The 19275-nt window shown below is 35.9% G+C and overlaps 1 protein-coding gene across 6 annotated transcripts in view; it reads right to left on the bottom strand.

The window, feature by feature from the left end:
- LOC147846669 (uncharacterized) overlaps positions 1-5808 on the bottom strand; it is a 188318-nt gene extending 182510 nt beyond the window's left edge. For 2 of the 6 annotated variants that reach the window (XR_015476140.1, XR_015476138.1), the window contains exons 1-2: positions 5374-5808; positions 1887-1951 (exon numbers count right to left, since the gene is read on the bottom strand). The gene's annotated coding sequence lies outside the window, so the exon portion shown is untranslated. The remainder of the gene's footprint in view (positions 1-1886; positions 1952-5373) is intronic. The other 4 variants (XR_015476137.1, XR_015476144.1, XR_015476136.1 and 1 more) reach the window with 4 other exon arrangements.
- Between the last annotated feature and the right edge of the window lie 13467 nt (positions 5809-19275).

Raw genomic sequence — 19275 nt, 5'->3', positions numbered from 1 at the left:
TGCCGTGTTTTATTCAATAGCAAAGCGAAATCAACTGAGCGAAAGCCTGCTTTGTTATTTATGTGACAGTAAAACAGATCGACTATTTGTTCTTCCGCTGCAGATGTCCCGAGCTGTACAGTTACAGAAGGAAATATGGGTTCAATACAAGTTTAGCTCAATTGACAGCATTTGTGGCATGGAAAATCGACTGACGCAAAAAGTTGCTGCAGGAAGCTAACAAAGGAAAGTTTACAGAAAAGAAATCAGAAAGGTAGAAATCAAGTTAATTTTCGTGTTCTTTTTACAAGTTGGTCTGTTGTTTTTGTTCATTTAACACTGCCTCGACTATTTTTTTTAAATACAGAGTTTATTTTTCATCGACAATAATACATGCCTGTCAACCCTCCTGTTTTTCCTGTGATTATCCCGTATTTTACATGCCATAAGGGTTTTTTCCCGTATTTCTCCTGTATTTTTTTATCTTTCTGTGAAGGGTGACAACCTTCAAAGAGCCGATCCTCTCTATATGCAACCTATACTGCCGGCCCACCAGGGGATGTCCCCTGCTCTTAAATGTGAAACAGTTCTGGGCTTTCATTTTATTTAGGCAAGAAAACACTTTGAAATAAATATAAAAATGGCCCGATTTATTTACTTTTCATTACAGGCGCCATTGCCCCTATGCAGTCCTCAAAACAGTCAGTTCATGTAGCGGTGCGTGACTGTCAGCTGATGCTCTCCATTTCTCTAAATCTGTGTTTTGAAACTAAAGACAGCAGAAGTCAATGATTCATTTGAATTATTCAGTCTGACATGTTTACTGCTCCAACATATTTTAAATGTTTCTCAAAATAAAATATATTGAATTCAAAGGGGAAAAAAGTTTTGTTTTTTACCAAGACATATGAATAGAATATATTTTAGACCAGTGATCACAATACTGTGAAACAGTAATATTTTATCCAAGGTTATCATACCATCAGAATCATATATCGGCCCATGTCTAATATCATGCAGCCCTAGTCTACATGCAATGAAATAAATAGAAATTAATGATAGAGCACATCAAATTTGACATACTGTAGGTAGGCATGGGCTGCTATAAGTTTCTGACGATATAATAAACTTGGATAAAAATATCACGGTTTCGCTGTATCACAATATTGTGAATACTATAAAATAATTTATTTTGAAATGTCAGGGTAAAAACAACTTCTTTCCTCATTGAACACAATATATTTCATTTTAGAAAACACTTACAGTATAATATTTTGGAACAGTAACTCAAACTAAATATTTTTTTCTGACTTCTGCGGTCTTCGTTAGTTTCAAAAACACAGATTTCATTACAATACAAGAAAAAAAAACACTTTAAAAAAACTTTGCATATACCTTAGGAACGATATATAATTTTTTGTGGTTTTAATACCTTGACTTTTACAAACCACGATAAACGTTTAAACCATGCCTAACTGTAGGTTCTTTTGAAGTCAACAGAACAATTATTTGCACCATAGCAGCACAGCCATTGTCAACATTAAATCATAATGTAAATCATAAAAGCCTCTTAATTACCAAATCAGCATGACAGTGAAAACTGAAATGATTTCTTGTATAACTTCTTTCATAACTTGAAAACTAAATGACATTAAACATGATCATCAAGTCCAAAATGAAAAAACGACAGCTGCTGCTGCACTAAACCCAGTGAACAATGTGTCTCTGCCGTCAGGTTAGAATAAGAATTCTGTTCTTTCTAAAGTGGACATTTAAGATGTCACCAAACAGTATTCGAGAGCCCATTATAGAGCATTATTTATGTAAAGTACAAAACTGTAAGTTCCCATTTAGGCACCTAATTCATAGCATCGTAAATCCTTTGACATTTTGTCCCATTTACTTACATTGGCTTTTGAGCTTCAAGGGAAAACCTGTGCTGATGCAGCAAACACTTATTCAGGGAGTGTGTCTGAAGAGAGAGAGGGAAAGAATATAGATTACAGAAGAGGTCCCATTGTCTACATTACAAGCTTACTGACTGAAATACTGAGCTTCTTAAAAGGATAATCTCAAACAACGTGTGTTGTATACTGTACATTACATACCACATTTTCTGAGGGTGAACAGTATGGGTTTTGGCTAAAAACTTAAGATTCATCATAATGTTTGTTATATTAAGTCAGCATACTGTATATATACAACAGTTCTGTCTGGTCCTTCAATTTAATTGGCTGATAGCCGTGCAGTATTCTGCAATAACAGCACTCTTACAGCCTCTTCACTCTTGTTTATTACTCAGCCCACAGAGAGGGAAAGTAGATCAACTATCTCCCTACAGTTTGACAAATACTACTGCTGTTGGACAACATAATGTACTTATGGGGCTTTTTAGGTGAGGATGTAGTTGTTTAGATTGCAACTATGCAGTTTATTTATAAGTATAGTGTCTATTTTAAATTTTAGCACGTTGGTGGCCACCAGCCTGTCAAACTGAGAAGAGCAAAGACGGTTGCACCATAAGATTATGCATCATAAGAACCTGTTTTGTCATCACTTTAGATATCACGCTAGAGAATCATTCAGACACTAGCTCTAATGCGATGATGGTGTAGTAGTAACAGTTTCTGCTGTTCTGACATCAGCTGCAGGTGTGCATGAACGGCAGAAAAAAGTAGTTCCTCGTACAAAAAGATTTGAGACTCTCCGTGTCTGATTTTCTTTTTTATATATACGATTATGTCGTCGAACTGTTTTATAACAAGTTTTTTTTTTTTTTTTTTGGATGAACTGAATTGAACTGAAATAATTATTTACATTGGGTATGTTCTTCAAAAATCTTCCCTAACACTGCATTTGAATATACATTTGTGAGGGCAAACTATCAATGTAAGAGATTAATTTTACAGGAACTTCACCCAAAAATGTTTAGTAACAGTTTAGTTCCTCTCAGTAAGTTCCTTTAATGCATGAGCTTTTTTTTTTCAGATAAACACAAAATAAGATATTTTGAATAATGTTGGGCATTAACATTTATACAATGAAAAAACTATATAAAAATAAATGGCTAGACAGAGACCCTGTCTTCAACATTCTTTACAAAAGAAACTCAAACAGGTCTGGAACCCACTAGAGAGTGAGTAAATGAGAAAAAAAATTTTTGGGTGAACTATACTTTTAAGGCCCACATTTGATTACAGTACAGTTTAACAATCTCATCTGCACTAAAAATTGCATCAACGTTATTTTTTAGGAATTCAGTTTCAGAATTTAAATGTATCTGTTTGTTATTCAAGTCAGCATTCCAGTGAGGAATATTTCATTCATTCATTCATTTTCTTTTCGGCTTAGTCCCTTTATTAATCTGGGGTCGCCACAGCGGAATGAACCGCTAACTTATCCAGCATATATTTTACGCAGCGAATGCCCTTCCAGCTGCAACCCATCACTGGGAAACATCCATACACACTCATTCACACACATACACTACAGACAATTTAGCTTACCCAGTTCACCTGTCCCACATGTTTTAGAACTTGTGGGGAAGCACCTGCAGGAAACCCACACGAACACGGGGAGAACATGCAAACTCCACACAGAAATGCCAACTGACCCAGCAGTTAAAATGATATTTTACTCTATTTCTTAAAAAAAAATCTATGTAGTGTTGATGAGACTTCTTTCAAAAGTGACTGCAGGTAAACTAAACCTGAAACTCAATTGCACCAGAAAAGTGTTTCAACTAAAGCTGTGGTATGTTTGGACTTTAGAGCTGGAAATAGATGAGCGTATCAGACTGCCTGATCACACAAAGATCTGCACGAGTCTCTGAGGAGTCCTGAAAAGACCAAATCAAAAGATCCTGCAGGGAAGAGTTCTGGGAAAGCACAATCAAACACGGCTCTCACTGAAATGGAAGAGGCTGCCACTATTTGACCAGCCCGGAAGGTGCAATTCACCCACTTTATAACACACACTCAGTCTGAGCCGCTCCTACAAACACAGCGACACACCGCACAAACCTTTTGAAGTAAGTGTCAGCAAAAAAAAACGATGCTTTCACAAAGCCTAAGCTCATCGGGGGACTTTCTGAGAGCGGAGTCTCTTTTTTTCCCCTTTTTCAGGTCAATCTTTTTCTCCCTCCATCCAGTTTCTCATGGATTTTGTGGATATCCTATCAACCGGGTGGGCTTTTATGCCCTCAGTGTTTTATGGTCTTAGTTTTTGTCACTAACAAATTTAATTCCTCTATATTCTCATTCTCACCGAGTTATTTTAGCATGATCATTAAGTCTGACGTCTGTAGCTCATGCCCAATTATATACAGTATTTTGGTCTCTCATTCATTCAATCATTTTCTTTTGGCTTAGTCCCTTATTTATTAGAGGTCGCCACATCGGAATTTATAGCGGCACCCGGAGGAAACCCACGCCAACCCTGGAAGAGCACACAAACTCCACACATATATGCCAACTGGCCCAGCTGGGACTTGAACTAGCAACCTTCTAGCTGTGAGGCAACAGTGCTAACCACTAAGCCACCATGCTGCCCTTATTTTTGTCTCTTTCAATGCTAACATTGTCTTCATCATACAATAGCATGTTGAACCATGGTAGCGGAGTATTAAATTATGCAAACACAATGTAATAAATCAAGGGATGTCACCTCGGCTGCATCAGTTGGCATTTCTGTGTGGAGTCTGCATGTTCACCCCGTGTTGGTGTGAGTTACCTCCTGGTGCTCTGTTTTCCTCACTGTCCAAAGACATGTGGTATAGGTGAATTGGGTAAGCTAAATTGTCCGTAGTGTATGCGTGTTAATGGGAGTGTATGGTTGTTTCCCAGTCATGGCTTGCTGGATAAGTTGGCGGTTCATTCCGCTGTGGCAATCCCTGATTAATAAAGGGACTAAGCCTAAAAAGAAAATTAATGAATGTAATAAATCGTTCTGTCAGTGTGTTAAATCATGTTAGAAACAAGCCAACAATGTGCTAAAGCATGCTAACCTTTTGCTAATTAGAAACGTTAATAACATTATAAAACATCCCAGCTGTGTGATAAATCATGCTAGCATCATGGTAAATATGCAACAATGGCTTAAAACAGCGTATCATTTGTATGGCTTCCTACAAGCCTTTTTTTCACAGTAGTTCACTGTATAAATTATTCCATGCGTAAACCTCCACAGTTTACTTAAAATACATTACTGAAAGAATTATTATAACATTAATAGTCTACATGAAAAGCATATTACGCAAGAGATATTTTATTTCTTAACAAATAACATGTTGTGTTTGTGTTAGCCTCAAATTGTTATTTAAAAGTTCTCATGACTAGCATGATCTTCAGACCCAGCATTTTACACAGTACACTGTAGACCTACTTTTATTTTTACCTGGCAAGCCAACTCAGGTGTTTGATGTTAGTCATACAATCATCTTCTTCAACATCATGTTTTCAATGCTCTATTATAAGCTCAGTTAGATGCCCTTTGCTCAGTTAATTGTCTTTTTAATAACCTCTTTTGCGGCTGGCATTATCTTGAGTGATCACGGCCGCGTGAAGTCTCGTCATGCTCGTGAATGAGTGCGTGTGTACCGGTTGCGCGTCGTGTCCACATCACACCTGGTCCACACGGCCAGTAATAGATTTGGGGTTTTTTTGCGTTTTCCACATTTCAACATTGATATTTAACTAAACTTTCGCCCCTCGCAAATGAACAGACCGCATTCCGTTTCAAAAGGCATTTAGGAGGTGTTAATCTCACATATTATGAACCGCGTCTGACTGCTGCGTCAACAGCTTTTAGATGTCTTTCAAAATTAAAGTCATTCATTTCTTCTTCTTTCTTCTCTTTTCATTTTACTGGCGGGCTGGTGTCAGTCACCCAATTCAGGTTTATCTGTATAGCACTTTTTACAATTATTATTGTTTCAAAGCAGCTTTACAAAAGGTGTGCATTATTGCATTACAATTAAAGTTACAATCAAATAGCCTATAGATGAATACTGGTTTGTAAACATTCAGGATGCGCGTGCAGCGAGGTTACAGATAAATAAAAAAAGGGAGCACTAGCATTTACATTTACGTTTGTTGTTGTATTATATTGATTACATATAATATATATATATATTATTTACATAATGATTTCAGTGTATAACAGCTTGTCACTCAGTGATAAGCATAGTTATTCGGCAAAATTAACGTTAAAGTGAGCGGCGTTCGTCTGACCGGTCCATTTGCGATAGCACCCTCCCAATGGATATTGGATAAGATGAAATGGCCAAGCATCCAGCATCAGAAATACAACTATGTCACAAGAGAGAATGCCTACAAGTCTTTGGATGCCAACAATTTTGTTCTGCGTGGTCATGTGCAAGAAATAATGGTTACTAGATTCAAAACTTTGTAGTGCTAAAAACCGAGGTTCTGCCTAGCCAAAGACAAGGAAAGAAGACGGAGCTGAGCAAGGCCTGGATAATAATCAACAAGCAAAACAACTGCATCCTGACAGCAAACTGCACCTGTATGGCAGTGTTGGGGTATGTAAACTTACATCCTTACATTTCAATTTTGGCAATCAGTGTCCACAATTTATTTACCATCAAACTTATCAAAAACGAGTAATGTGTATTATTCAGCATAGCAAGAACTTACCTGACATGAAATAAGAACTGCAGAGCATTTTTAATTAGGTCCTCGCTCCATTCAGCTCTCTTTTAGCCAAAGACATCTGCGGTTGGCATTTAAAGCAGTGTGGTGTACGGTAAAAGTTTTGTTATCTTGGACTTTGAGCTTGAATTTGGCATCCTACCACACAACACCACATGTTCGCTATTGCAACCTGTCTTTGTTTGCAACCGGGAACTTGTGTGATGTCATGAGTGACATAGGTTGGTAATTCCTCTATATGTTATTAGGCTATATACAACATAATACAATATACAATAATATACACTACACTGTAAAAAAAAAAAAAATCCTGGTTGCCTTAAATTTTTAAGCTAAATCAAATAACCTTACAAATCGAGCTTATATTATGTTAAACTGACTTAAATCAGCTTGCAATACTTATCAAATCTGATTTATACACACAGACTTTTCATTTTCAGCCAAGCAGACCAATGGCTTACAGTAAACTGTTTTTCCATTACAAAATTGTCACGTTTAAGATTTGATTTCTTTAAAAATCAGCAATCTTCAATGGCTGGTAGATATACAATATGAAGTGGGTCTCAGATCATATAAAAAGCACTGCATTAAATTCAATTTCCCCTCGCCATGTCTTTAAAATATGACAGCTTATTTTATTTCAGTGTTTTCAATGAAATTTCTGCATTAGCCTGTTGCTACTGACGGCACTAGTGGATACAACAGTCTTTCATCTCATTTTACGCTTAAACAACTAAATGAATGCTTAAGTCTATTTAAAGGAATGTATTGTGATTACGTTACAACATCGATGCTGTAAAAACAACCTGTGAAATTGAAAATACTCACATTAAGCTTTCATCGTTGGCTTTAAAACTCTAGCTGTGCATAGAGCCCTTTAAGTTAGAACATGATTAACTTAGTTTAAATATTTACAATGACCTAAAAACATATGGTGTTAGGACTAATTGATCATACATTTTTTACACTGTAACAACTCCTCGACCCACTCGACACTGCACGCTACCAGATTTAAAACACAATAGCAGGGTGCTAAATCAAACATGGTAGCAAACAAAATAGCAGTGTTAAATCATGTAGCCTAGGCTAACTTAAACATGCTAGCAGTGTACTATCACAGAAACATAACTTTGAACCTATTTCAAACCCCAAGTTTTTAAAACTAAAGTCTATTTTCACCTTCAAGCCAGATTAGGAACTAGATTTTAAAACTTTGCTGTTTATTTTGCAGCTTTAGCTTTACACACTTGATCCCTTGAGTCTTAACCAGTAAATTAAAGTAACTTATTAAATCAAACGTTAGCCTATTTATGTGACAAGATTAATAGCAAGCCCTACATTCAGAGCATATTTAATGTGAATATAGGCTACTGTAGAATGTTGGACCAACAACGTTTGACGAAAAGAAAAGGAAGGAAAAAAATAGACTTATAAATAGATTGTTATGACAAAATCCAGAACTGCATGATCGGTTGTTATTTTATCTTTAGTATATCAAGGAAGGTCAGGAGGGATTGTTTTGTTTTAGTTCAAAAAGGTTGTTTCAACCAAAAATCCACATTCTGCCATCATTCACTCGCTCTCAAGCTGTGTTAAACCCAAATCTACTCTCTTTTTATCACACAAAAGCAGATGTTAGGCAGTATGTTCAAACTCTTTTCCTTTCAAAGCACTTGAATGATGGAAAATCTGTCAACCTGCCAAAAAATAATAGATATAATAAGATCATATTTTTAGGTTGATTTCTATGAATGATTTATTTTATTTTTTCCCAATCAGTAGGGGAGATCAGATCAGATTTTTTAAAGATCATGTTTAGCAGAAATATATTTTAGACAGCAGTCTATCAAAATCAGCTGTTATTTTGTACCAATGTAGAGCAATTCCAATATAACTTCACTTTAAACAAAAGTCACACGTCGTTACTTTTGACCCCATCAGCAGGGATGAAAGTAACACACGGGTGGGTCAAAAGTAACACAACAATATGTGCTAGATATACTGGCTTAATCTTGGTCATTTTAAATATAAAGTTGAAGTGAATATTTTGCCCCCTGTTTATTTTTTCCCAATTTCTGTTTAACGGAGAGAATTTTTTTAACACATTTCTAAACATAATAGTTTTAATAACGCATTTCTATTAAATGATTTATTTTATCTTTGCCATGATGACAGTAAATCATATTTTACTAGATGCTTTTCAAGACACTTCTATACAGCTTAAAGGGTTAGGCTAATTAGACAAGTAGACTAAAACTCTTGGAATTTTTAGTTTATATGATCCTAAAGATCTGAGTGATCTGAATATGTGAGCACACCTGTTATGTATTGAGGTCCTAGGCTATTTAGTGATTTATAGACAAGTAGTAATAATTTAAAATCTATTCTGAATGTAACTGGGAGCCAGTGTAAAGACTTGAGGACAGGTGTGATGTGCTTTGATTTCTTGGTTCTGGTTAGAATCCTGCCTGTAGTGTTCTGGATGAGCTGCAACTGTCTTTTTGGGAAGACCAGTGAGGAGGCAGTAATCCTCCCTGCTGCTGATAAAAGCATGAACAAGTTTCTCGAAATCTTTAGTAAAAACAAAGCATCTGATTCTTGCAGTGTTTTTGAGATGCTAGCATGCTGATTTACTGACTGCTTTGACATGACTATTGAAATTCAGATCTGACTCCAGAGTCACACCAAGATTTTTGACCTTATTTTTTGTTGTTTGACCCTCAGGGAGGGAAACCCCTGTGTTTAAATTATATTTTGCTCAAAAAAAGTTTAATAAAAAGTTTTAATAAAGGCTTTAACTCTCAAGTAACAATTTCTGGGAAAATACTATATATCGTATACCGTCATTCATCCTAAAAATACAGAGATTTTTACAGAAAACATCTGTAAAAATACAGATTTTTTGCCAATATCGTCCAGCCCTACTTCACAATGTCACAATAGTACACACTTACAAACATTGCAAACTTTTTAATATCTAATTACTCTGTACTTAGTTATAAAAATAGTATATTATATAAATTAGTTATATTATTTGTTAAAAAAATATTAAATAATAAAATAATAATAAATAAAAATTAATAAAAAGTTAAAATAAATAAATAAAAACACAAATCATACTGATTTATAAAATACCACTGATTCATGTTATTGTGTAAATCACTTCAATGAATCACCATGAAAATTAAAACGTGAACTTTTCCTCCAGATGGTTACCACAGATTGACTTTTCTGTAGGATTTAACTTTTGTGCTTGTTCAAGTGCAATTAGAAAGAGGAAAAAGTCTCTCGGGGGAGAATGAGAGGGCCAGAGAGACAGAAAGAGTCAAAGAGGGAAGCAGCAGCACCATTATCTCTTCAGTCCACCAGCAGACTCAGCATTCATTGTGACGGTCTATTGTGCCCATCCGCCGGTAACCATGGCAACCTATGGGGACACCCAAACCCTGGCATGAGCTGTTTTGTGTGCAGTAGTGCCACAGCCTGAGAGAAATGCATATGCCATTATTACAGCTCTAGATCTCACCACTGACCGAGAGCAAGCATCTTCTCGACTGCATTCATGATGGTTAGAGGGAAATTAGTGTGAGGTTAAAATATTCATATTTTAGTTTATTTACACGTTAAAAACTGTAGATGTGCTAATGGTCAGTTCAGGTAATGTCAAATCAAATTAAATCAAATCAGGCCTTTATTTGTCACATACACTTTCGTATAGTGAAATAAAACCCCCCGACCATACACAAACATCACAATTTACAGGGCAAGACAGGTCACAGAAGGTAGCATTTAGAAAAAGGAAGTAAGATACATTGTAGGAGAGGGAGGCAAAAAAAAAAAAAAAACCTCACACTCGCCTTGCTCTTGAATTATGGCAGGGTGAGACAGGGAGAAAAAAAAATGTGATGCAGATTTAACAGAGATTGTTATATAAAATATATAATTATATTTTAATTATTATTCAAATTTAATTGAGACTTTCTTATTCTTTTGCAAAGCAGAAACTATTTATTTAATTGTTGAATTTGATCAAATTTATTTAATTTTATTTCCTTTTGCTTATTCATTGTCTTTATTTGACCAAAAATAATAATAATAATAATAATAATAATAATAATACTTCTGTTAAAATATTTTGAAGTGTGATTTGTTTCTGTAATGGAATGCTGAACTTTATACATCATTGCAATTTCAGTGATCCTCAGAAATATTTTAAATATGCTGGTTAGCTCCACAATTAACATTTCTGTCAGTGAATATATCAGGGTTGAATTTAAAATAGAATTAAAATATGTCTGCATAATAATCTGCATTTGTTTCAACAGGATTATTTGGTGACCAGAAAGTTTAAAAAATATATTTATTGGGAATTAAAATCTTTGGTAACATTATGAGCACCAGTCTAAATCATTTAGTTTATAATTAATTCAACAGACCTATAATGAAAATAGATTTTTCAGATGAATCCTCTGTTGAACTGCATCACATACATCACAAATACTACTGTCAAATTTGGTGAAAGAACAATCATGGTTTGGGGTTACATTCAGTATGGGGCGTGCGAGTGATCTACAGAGTGGATGGCAACATCAATAGCCTGAGATATCAAGACATTTGTGCTGCCCATTACATTTCAATCCTAAATGTTCTGTACTGTACATTATTTCTGTTAAGTGACAATACTTTTGTCTAAGCACAGTCAGACCTTACTGTCCTAATTAAATAATTAAAAATCAATGCATGATCATATTTTATTTTGGTAAAATAAGCATAATCTAGAGGCCTTTGCCTCATTTAAGCCACTTCTGAGACCAAATGATCAACTAGAATCAAGATATTATTTGTTGTTCCTAAAACTTGGACAAGACTTTTGTCAGGGAGTGTATACAAATATAAAAGAGCTATCTGTACAAACAGAAACATAGAAGTGTTTCTTATTAACGTTACATTAAATGTAATGTTAGTGTATTAACTGCCCAGAATTAAATTAAAAAACACTGTATGCTTTAAAAAAAATTTTTTAAAAAGTTGTATTCTCTGGTAGACTAATATGTGTCTCGGAGAGCAGTTCTGGGCGCATTAGCTCTTTCCCAATGCCAGTGTAAAGGCGATTTCCCCAGGCGCTCCAGCAGCTACAAAAGCCCTTGTCAGTTAACCTGTCCATTGGATTGGTGTCAGAGTTTATATTTGGGATCTAAAGGAGCACCGGGAGAAGCAAAGAAAAAAAAATAACAGAGCAACTGAGGGGAGGAGAGTAAAGGCATTTGTTAGACATCTAAATTATGCATCTTGATGAGTCTTTGTACAGGACAGACGTAAGGAGGTTATATATAAACTAACATCTCATCAAGGCTGATGGCTGAAATACAAAGTGCATTATTTCAGACACAAAAAGTCATTGCTTCCATTAAGCTCTAAAGATAGTTAAAGCAGTTCAACCAAAAATGTAAATGTGCTCACCCTCAGGCCACTTGTAGCATTTGATTAAATTGAAGGAATTATCTTATTTTGTGTACAACAGAAGAAGGAAACATTCCTTTGAGCTTAAAAAAACTGAACACTGTAAAAAGTGAAAACTTAAACAAATTACTTTGTCTTGTTACAATTAAATTAGTTTGACAAACTTAATTTATGACAGTTTTTTTTTTAGTAATAGATTAATGTAGTTCTTTTAGGTGTAACAAGTTTTATTAATTTATTTAAGTAAACAAGAATGGAATAGAACAGAACATTACAAATCATTCAATATAATCATTTTAATATAATATATTTTATTACAATACAAACAGTTTCCTTCATTTTAATATAATAATAATAATAATAATAATAATAATACTTTTATGTTTTGTGGCAAGTGCAAGTATTGCTCACTATTAATAGTGAACAATACTTATACTTGCCATAAATAAATTCCTAGAACTTGTTACACTTAATTTATTACTGAAAACTATCATAAATTAAGTTTGTCGAATTTAATTCATTGAATTGCAACAAGTCGTTTCCCAGTGATGGGTTGCGGCTGGAAGGGCATGTCTTGGTACATAATGTACAGAAGAGTCACATTTTAAATAGGATTATTATCAAAAAACTTGATATTTTTTTGAGTGAGATGCTAATGGTCTATTCAATTTCAAAAATGTATGCTAAGCTAAGCTAAAAATGTTACCGCCAGACCCAGAGATCATCTAAATAGAAAACTGTTTTAAAAATGGTAAAGCTCAATTCTAGAGGAGTTAAAAAAAAAGGAAAATGGAGTGTTCCTTTAAGGCCAACCAGGCAGTTACGATGCCTGTTAAAGGGTTAAAACCAACTTAACTGTAATATAACTCTCATGCCAAACTTCCTATGTGAAACCAGCCTTTACAACATGAACCGAATGACTGATCCAGCAATAAACTTTTCAAGCACCCCCACACATGCTGCAAATGGACTTTCCACTAGAAGCAAATTGATGCATGATTAGCTTTTAAGTATCAACTGCTGCTTTAATTCCCTTTTGCTTATTGGCCATGAAGCACACAGCGCTATCTAAAGTTTAATTGCGGGAAATGCCCTCCAGGAACAATCCGGGGTTAGGAGCAAGGCATTATTCTCAGGTTCATAATGATATCCATTTGGCCAGCACCACCCCCTGGCTCCGCCGTCCTTTATAATCAGACAGGAGTTGAAACTCTCAAACAATAATCATGCAGTACTACTCGACTCAAACGCTTCTCATTTAGCTGGAAAGTCTGATTATGGTGATTATCCCTCAATGTGTTATGCAGAAAAGCCTTTGAAGAACATTTCATTACTTTAACAATAAAACAAGAACTATCTCTGAATGGCCATGCATGCCTTTACAAGTTTAAGACATGTGTAAAACAACTACTTAGACTTAGTCAAGGAGATTAAATATGAATGTCTGCTTGTAAATGCTGGTAACGGATTGAGCTCAGAGGTGAGATTATAATGGAAAATGGTCACAAATCTGTTTTGAGAAACTGAGCTGCACTGAATTTAAATTATAAACTAAACTAACCATGAAATCATGAATGTTGTAGATGTAAAGTTAGTCATGGATGAGCAGAGAATGGGTTGTGGTATAATGTGTGCAATGTCATATAGTTAAGTTTAATCAGGGGGTCGGATGATGGATGGATAGGTGGGTGGATTGGATGATGGATTGATGGATGGATGGATGGATTGGTGGGTCAGATGATGGATGGATGGGTGGGTCAGATGATGGATGGATGTGTCAGATGGACAGGTCAGATGATAGATGGGTCTGATTGATGGATGGATGGATGGTTGGATGGAGGGGTGGGTAAGTGGGTGGGTGGGTCGGATGGTTCAGATGGATGGATGGATGGATGGGTGAATGGGTCAGATGATGAATGGACGGGTTGGATGTATGAATGGATGGATGGACGGGTCGGATGATGTATGGGTGGGGGGGTAAATGATACATGGATAGGTTGGATGGATGGATGGCTAGGATGGTGGATGGATTTATGGCTCGGAGATGGATGGACTGATAATGGACGGATGGATGGTTGGGTCGGATGCATGAATGGGTGGGTGGGTCAGATGTCGGATGGATGGATGAATGGATGGATAGATGGATGGGTGGGTGGGATGATAGATGGATGGTTGGATGAATAAGTGGGTAAGTTGGATGATAGATGGGTCTGATGGTTTGATGGGTTGAATGGATGGGTCGAATGATGGATGGATGGATGGATGGATGGATGGTTGGATGGATGGATTGAATGGATGGGTTGAATGATGAATGGGTCAAATCGGATGATGGATGGATGGGTGGGTCGGATGATGGATGGATGGGTTGGATGGATGGATGGATGGATAGATGGATGGATGGATGGGTTGGATGGGTGGGTTGGATGATGGATGGATGGGTTGGATAGATACACAGATAGATTAATTGATAGATTTCTTTTAGCACTTAATAAGAAAATAATATCTGAACTACATTAACTTTACTTTTTTAAATACATGTTTGTTTTTCATTTTGTTATCTAAAGAAAATAAATAGATTTTTATGTCATAAATAAATATACTTTATTCCTTATTTAAAGGTAATTTTAGAACAATTAAAATTGACAGTTGTAATCGATATATATAACTGAGATGTTTCTTGAGCTATGAAGAGCAGCCTCTGAGCAACTGAACTTTTCCCTTTTGACTGTTTTATAAACTAGTGAGCTGCTACCTCTGGATTCTGGCGAACATAGATTGATTCAACGTTCAAATGAAACCTTCAAGCATGTCTATAGTATGCTGTGCACAACTGCAGCCGTAGGAAGCTCACGGTTTACAAACCCTGAAGAAGAAAACAGTTGTGAGGAAATCTGAGATACGAGGAGTTGAGAGGACGACACGATTACTCTCTCATTTGCTATTCTAGAGTCAGACAGTGAGGTAAAAACAACAGGGACAAAACCCACAGAGGGAGATGGAGACAGGCAAACAAAGAGGAAAACTGGCATGCTTGAAATCTAAAGCATGGAGGAAATCAAATCCTGGTGGCATTGTAAGTGCAGACAGTTCCAAAGATTTCTACAAATACTAATCAGATGATGTTTCCAATTCAAGCCATGCTAATCTACTCTGACATAGAAGAAGATTGTATTTCTCAGAGGTTGCTCTGTCTTATTTTTGCTTCAAATGTTTCTCTAGTTTCTTACGAGAAATACAAACAGACACACATGAGACTGTGGCTGACTTACAGTAGAAATGAAAGAAGCTCTCGTGAGTGTGTAAACGGCTTGACTTTCCTTGGAAAAAGAAATCTTTCACAGAAAAATCCGTCGACAAGCTTTAAACAACCTATTGTAGTGGGTGATGGAAGGTCTCAATGTTATTTTTCATTTATTTGTTTATTTTGGACAATCTGTGCACATCTTGGCTATGAAAAAGCAACTAATGCATTTAACCTTTAAACTTAAGAGGAGACTTGTTTGTTCTCTAGAGAAATAAGTTAAATTATTTCTGTAGTTACCATTTAATTTCATTGCTTTATTCTAGAAAAAAAATATATTTTTATTCTTTTTCAAATATATCCCAACATTTTCACAGTGTGTCTGATAATATTTTTTTTCTTCTGGACTGACAATCAGAGATAAGCCTGCAAACACAAAAGATTCAGTGAATCACTCTGAAAACATAAGTGATCCAGTTAATCATTCTGAAGAGTAAAAACAGACTGACAATCAGAGATAAGCCTGCAAACACAAGAGATTCTGTGATTCACTCTGAAAACATAAGTGATCCATTGAATCATTCCGAAGAGTCAAAACAGACTGACAATCAGAGATAAGCCTGCAAGCACAAGATATTCAGTGAATCACTCTGAAAACGTAAGGTATCCATTGAATCGTTCCGAAGAGTCAAAACAGACTGACAATCAGAGATAAGCCTACAAACACAAGAGATTCAGTGAATCACTCTGAAAATATAAGTGATCCATTGAATCATTCTGAAGAGTCAAAACAGACTGACAATCAGAGATAAGCCTGCAAACACAAGAGATTCTGTGATTCACTCTGAAAACATAAGTGATCAAGTGAATCATTCTGAAGAGTCAAAACAGACTGACAATCAGAGATGAGCCTGCAAACACAAGAGATTCAGTGAATCACTCTGAAAATATAAGTGATCAAGTGAATCATTCTGAGGAGTCAAAACAGACTGACAATCAGAGATAAGCCTACAAACACAAGTGAATCAGTGAATCGCTGAATACATAAGGGATCCAGTGAATCTGTTTTCACCATTATTCAAAATGTCTTCTTTAGTGTTCACCAGATGATGGAAATTCAAACAGGTTTGGAATAAATGGAGGTAGTAAATGATGACAGTATGCAATGTATTTTTGTCCCTTTTAGAACATAATGTGACCAGAAATGGTTCACTGTGCAAATGTAAACACAGATTTCAGTAACCACCATGGCATTGACCAAAAACAGACAAAAACTGAGATTTAATAAGTGTCTTTTGAATTTTCAATGGCTAATAAAGCACTACACATTGTTTAAACACAAGCCATGCTTATTTGTGTCTTCCCTATACAGAAGTGCACATTCATATAATGTCATCTCAGTGGTGTTGTCTTTAACCTTGTGTGGTTTTGTTCTTCATTTTCAAGGATGAGGTCATGCGGTATTGTCTGCAGTCTAATTTGGCTTCCAGCAAGTGACAGATGAATTTGAGCCTGGATGCCATTTGGAATCGATAAACTCAAACAGCTAAAAATAAGGTGGAAACATACCAACCTGCTCAATTTTGGGTCAAGCTCTACAATATTAAAATGCCACAGGATGTAACAGAGTGTTAAATCTTTGCAAAAACATTACTTTAATAGTGAATGTGTCTGTGTTTGTGTGTGTGTGTGTGTGTGTGTGTGTGTGTCTGGGAAGAGGTCACAATAGCTGTGACTCTCCTGCCTGCGGATTGTCCACTGGTTATTTGCTAAAAGAAGCTGATGAAATGATGGGAAATGTCTAAGTTTGCTGCAGTGGATGATGCATTTAGGAAGTAACATCCTGTATTTGCTAAAAAAAAAAAAAAAGAGTACTGTAGCACCTCTCTCTCTCTTACTGTTTACATTGAGTAAAAGGGTGGTGGAGTGGGTAGCAAAATCGCCTCACAGCAAGAAGGTCGTTGGTTCGAGCCTCGGCTTGGCCAGTTGGCATTTCTGTGTGGAGTTTGCATGTTCTTCCCGTGTTCACGTGGGTTTCTTTCGTGTGCGCCGATATCCCCCACAGTCCAAAATCACGCGCTATAGGTATATTTGGGTAAGCAAAATTGAGCATAGTGTCTGAGTGTGTGTGAATGTGAGTGGATGTTTCCCAGTACTGGGTTGTGGCTGGAAGGGCATCCGCTGCGTAAAAGAAATGCCAGAGTAGTGTGTGGTTCATTTCTGCTTTGACGACCGCTGATTAATAAGGGACTAAGTGGAAGGAAAATGAATGAATGAATGAATGAATGAATGAATGAATGAATTAATGAAATTGTTGGAAAAATTATATATAATTGTATACTGATAAACCTCACTCAAATCCAATCACTGAGTTATTTATTGTCTTTTAAATCAATTGCTGGTTATCTTACAGTGATGAAATACTAAATAATATATATATATATATATAGTTGTGAGTAAACATTTATATAGTTGTGAGTAAACATATATATTTTACTGTAGTAAAGGCTAAAGTATACTATGGTAATTACTAGTTCATGAACTGTAGTGTAATTTATTAATGAAGAGTTGTAGATATACAAAACAATATAATGCTTATTCCTAAATATTTCCCATACAATAAATTACTAAAGTATTTTAAATGTGTACACCTGGTTCTATTGAAATTTTAGTTTGTGCTGTTATATGCTTTAATTTCATACAGCATATTATTTGAAGTAAATAATTGAACTGAACAATTATGCATTATATGTTTCAGTTTTATTGATCACTAAGCTTTGATTGAATAAGATTAGATTGCTTTAATTAAAAAACATCGCAAAAATAGCTTAGATGTAGCTAAGCTACTTTTGCCAAATAGCTTTTAGCTTAGCTTGCTACTTTTCCCAGAGGTTAGCATTTACTGCAGTTAAGCTACATTTTAAATAGACTCGCTAATAGCTTAGCTCACTACATTTTTTAGGTAGCTTGCCCAACACTGTCAATTTGTGTTGGGACAACATGAAGCAATTGCATTTTTACTGTGTGTGAACTTTTCAAAAGCTAAAGATGTGGACCTGTAGACATATGAACCTCATTGTCTTATTTACTTTGTTTGAATGGCATTTAGTGAGAAGACAGATTTGTTTCAATCCCGAGTTACAGATTGTGAACATTTGGAAAGCTGAAGAGAGGATTTTAATGAATATAATCTTAAACTGTGGTCTGTTCACCAAACAAGCTGTTCACACACTGGCAATAAAAAGGTGATTAATACATGACAATTCTCTCACACTCAGCCTTTTAATCTCACAGTACAATAGAAATAAAGAAAATCTATCACACTGCTAATGTATCACCCCGAATCAGTCTGCTAAAGGAGTTCTTAATCCCAAACTAATCGCAGAGACTGACACTGTATACGCACAAATAATGCATCAAAACCCATTTCTAGACAGGGCTGTTTATGTGCATGTGTTTGTGCCAACTGGCAGTCATAAATAACCTCAGGCAGGCTTTCATTTTCTCGTCCTTCTCCAAAGTAATGTCAGCGCATGTGTTGGATTTGCCTCTAATTAAAACATGGCCGTCAAAAGAGGTGCCAGCGATTGTTTACCCTTATTGAAATTAGCCGCCCCGGCTCTTCCATGGGACTTCCTGTCAGAAGCATAATTATCCAACACAAGTACATTTCAGAAGACATAATTCCAATGCTATCACGTTACGTTGGCACAGCGAGCACCCCAATCAAGCCATCCCAAACTTAAGTTGTGCTTTGCATCCCGATCAGCCTGTTCCGTCCCTGTTTTTGAAAGTTCCTCAGAAGACCTGTCAAAGTAAAAGTCCCCCCCTCTCGCGCTGAATGAAGTACTATGAAGTTAAACAGCAGCTGTATAATTTAACTTTCTAAACTTATAATCGCTTTGCATACACTTTAAAACCCAG

This window comes from Danio rerio, chromosome 1 (assembly GCF_052040795.2).
Source record: "Danio rerio strain M-AB ecotype USA chromosome 1, GRCz13ab, whole genome shotgun sequence".
Classification (NCBI taxonomy): domain Eukaryota; kingdom Metazoa; phylum Chordata; class Actinopteri; order Cypriniformes; family Danionidae; genus Danio; species Danio rerio.
Note: the sequence above shows the minus strand (reverse complement) of the source record. Positions and strands in the feature narration are given on the sequence as shown.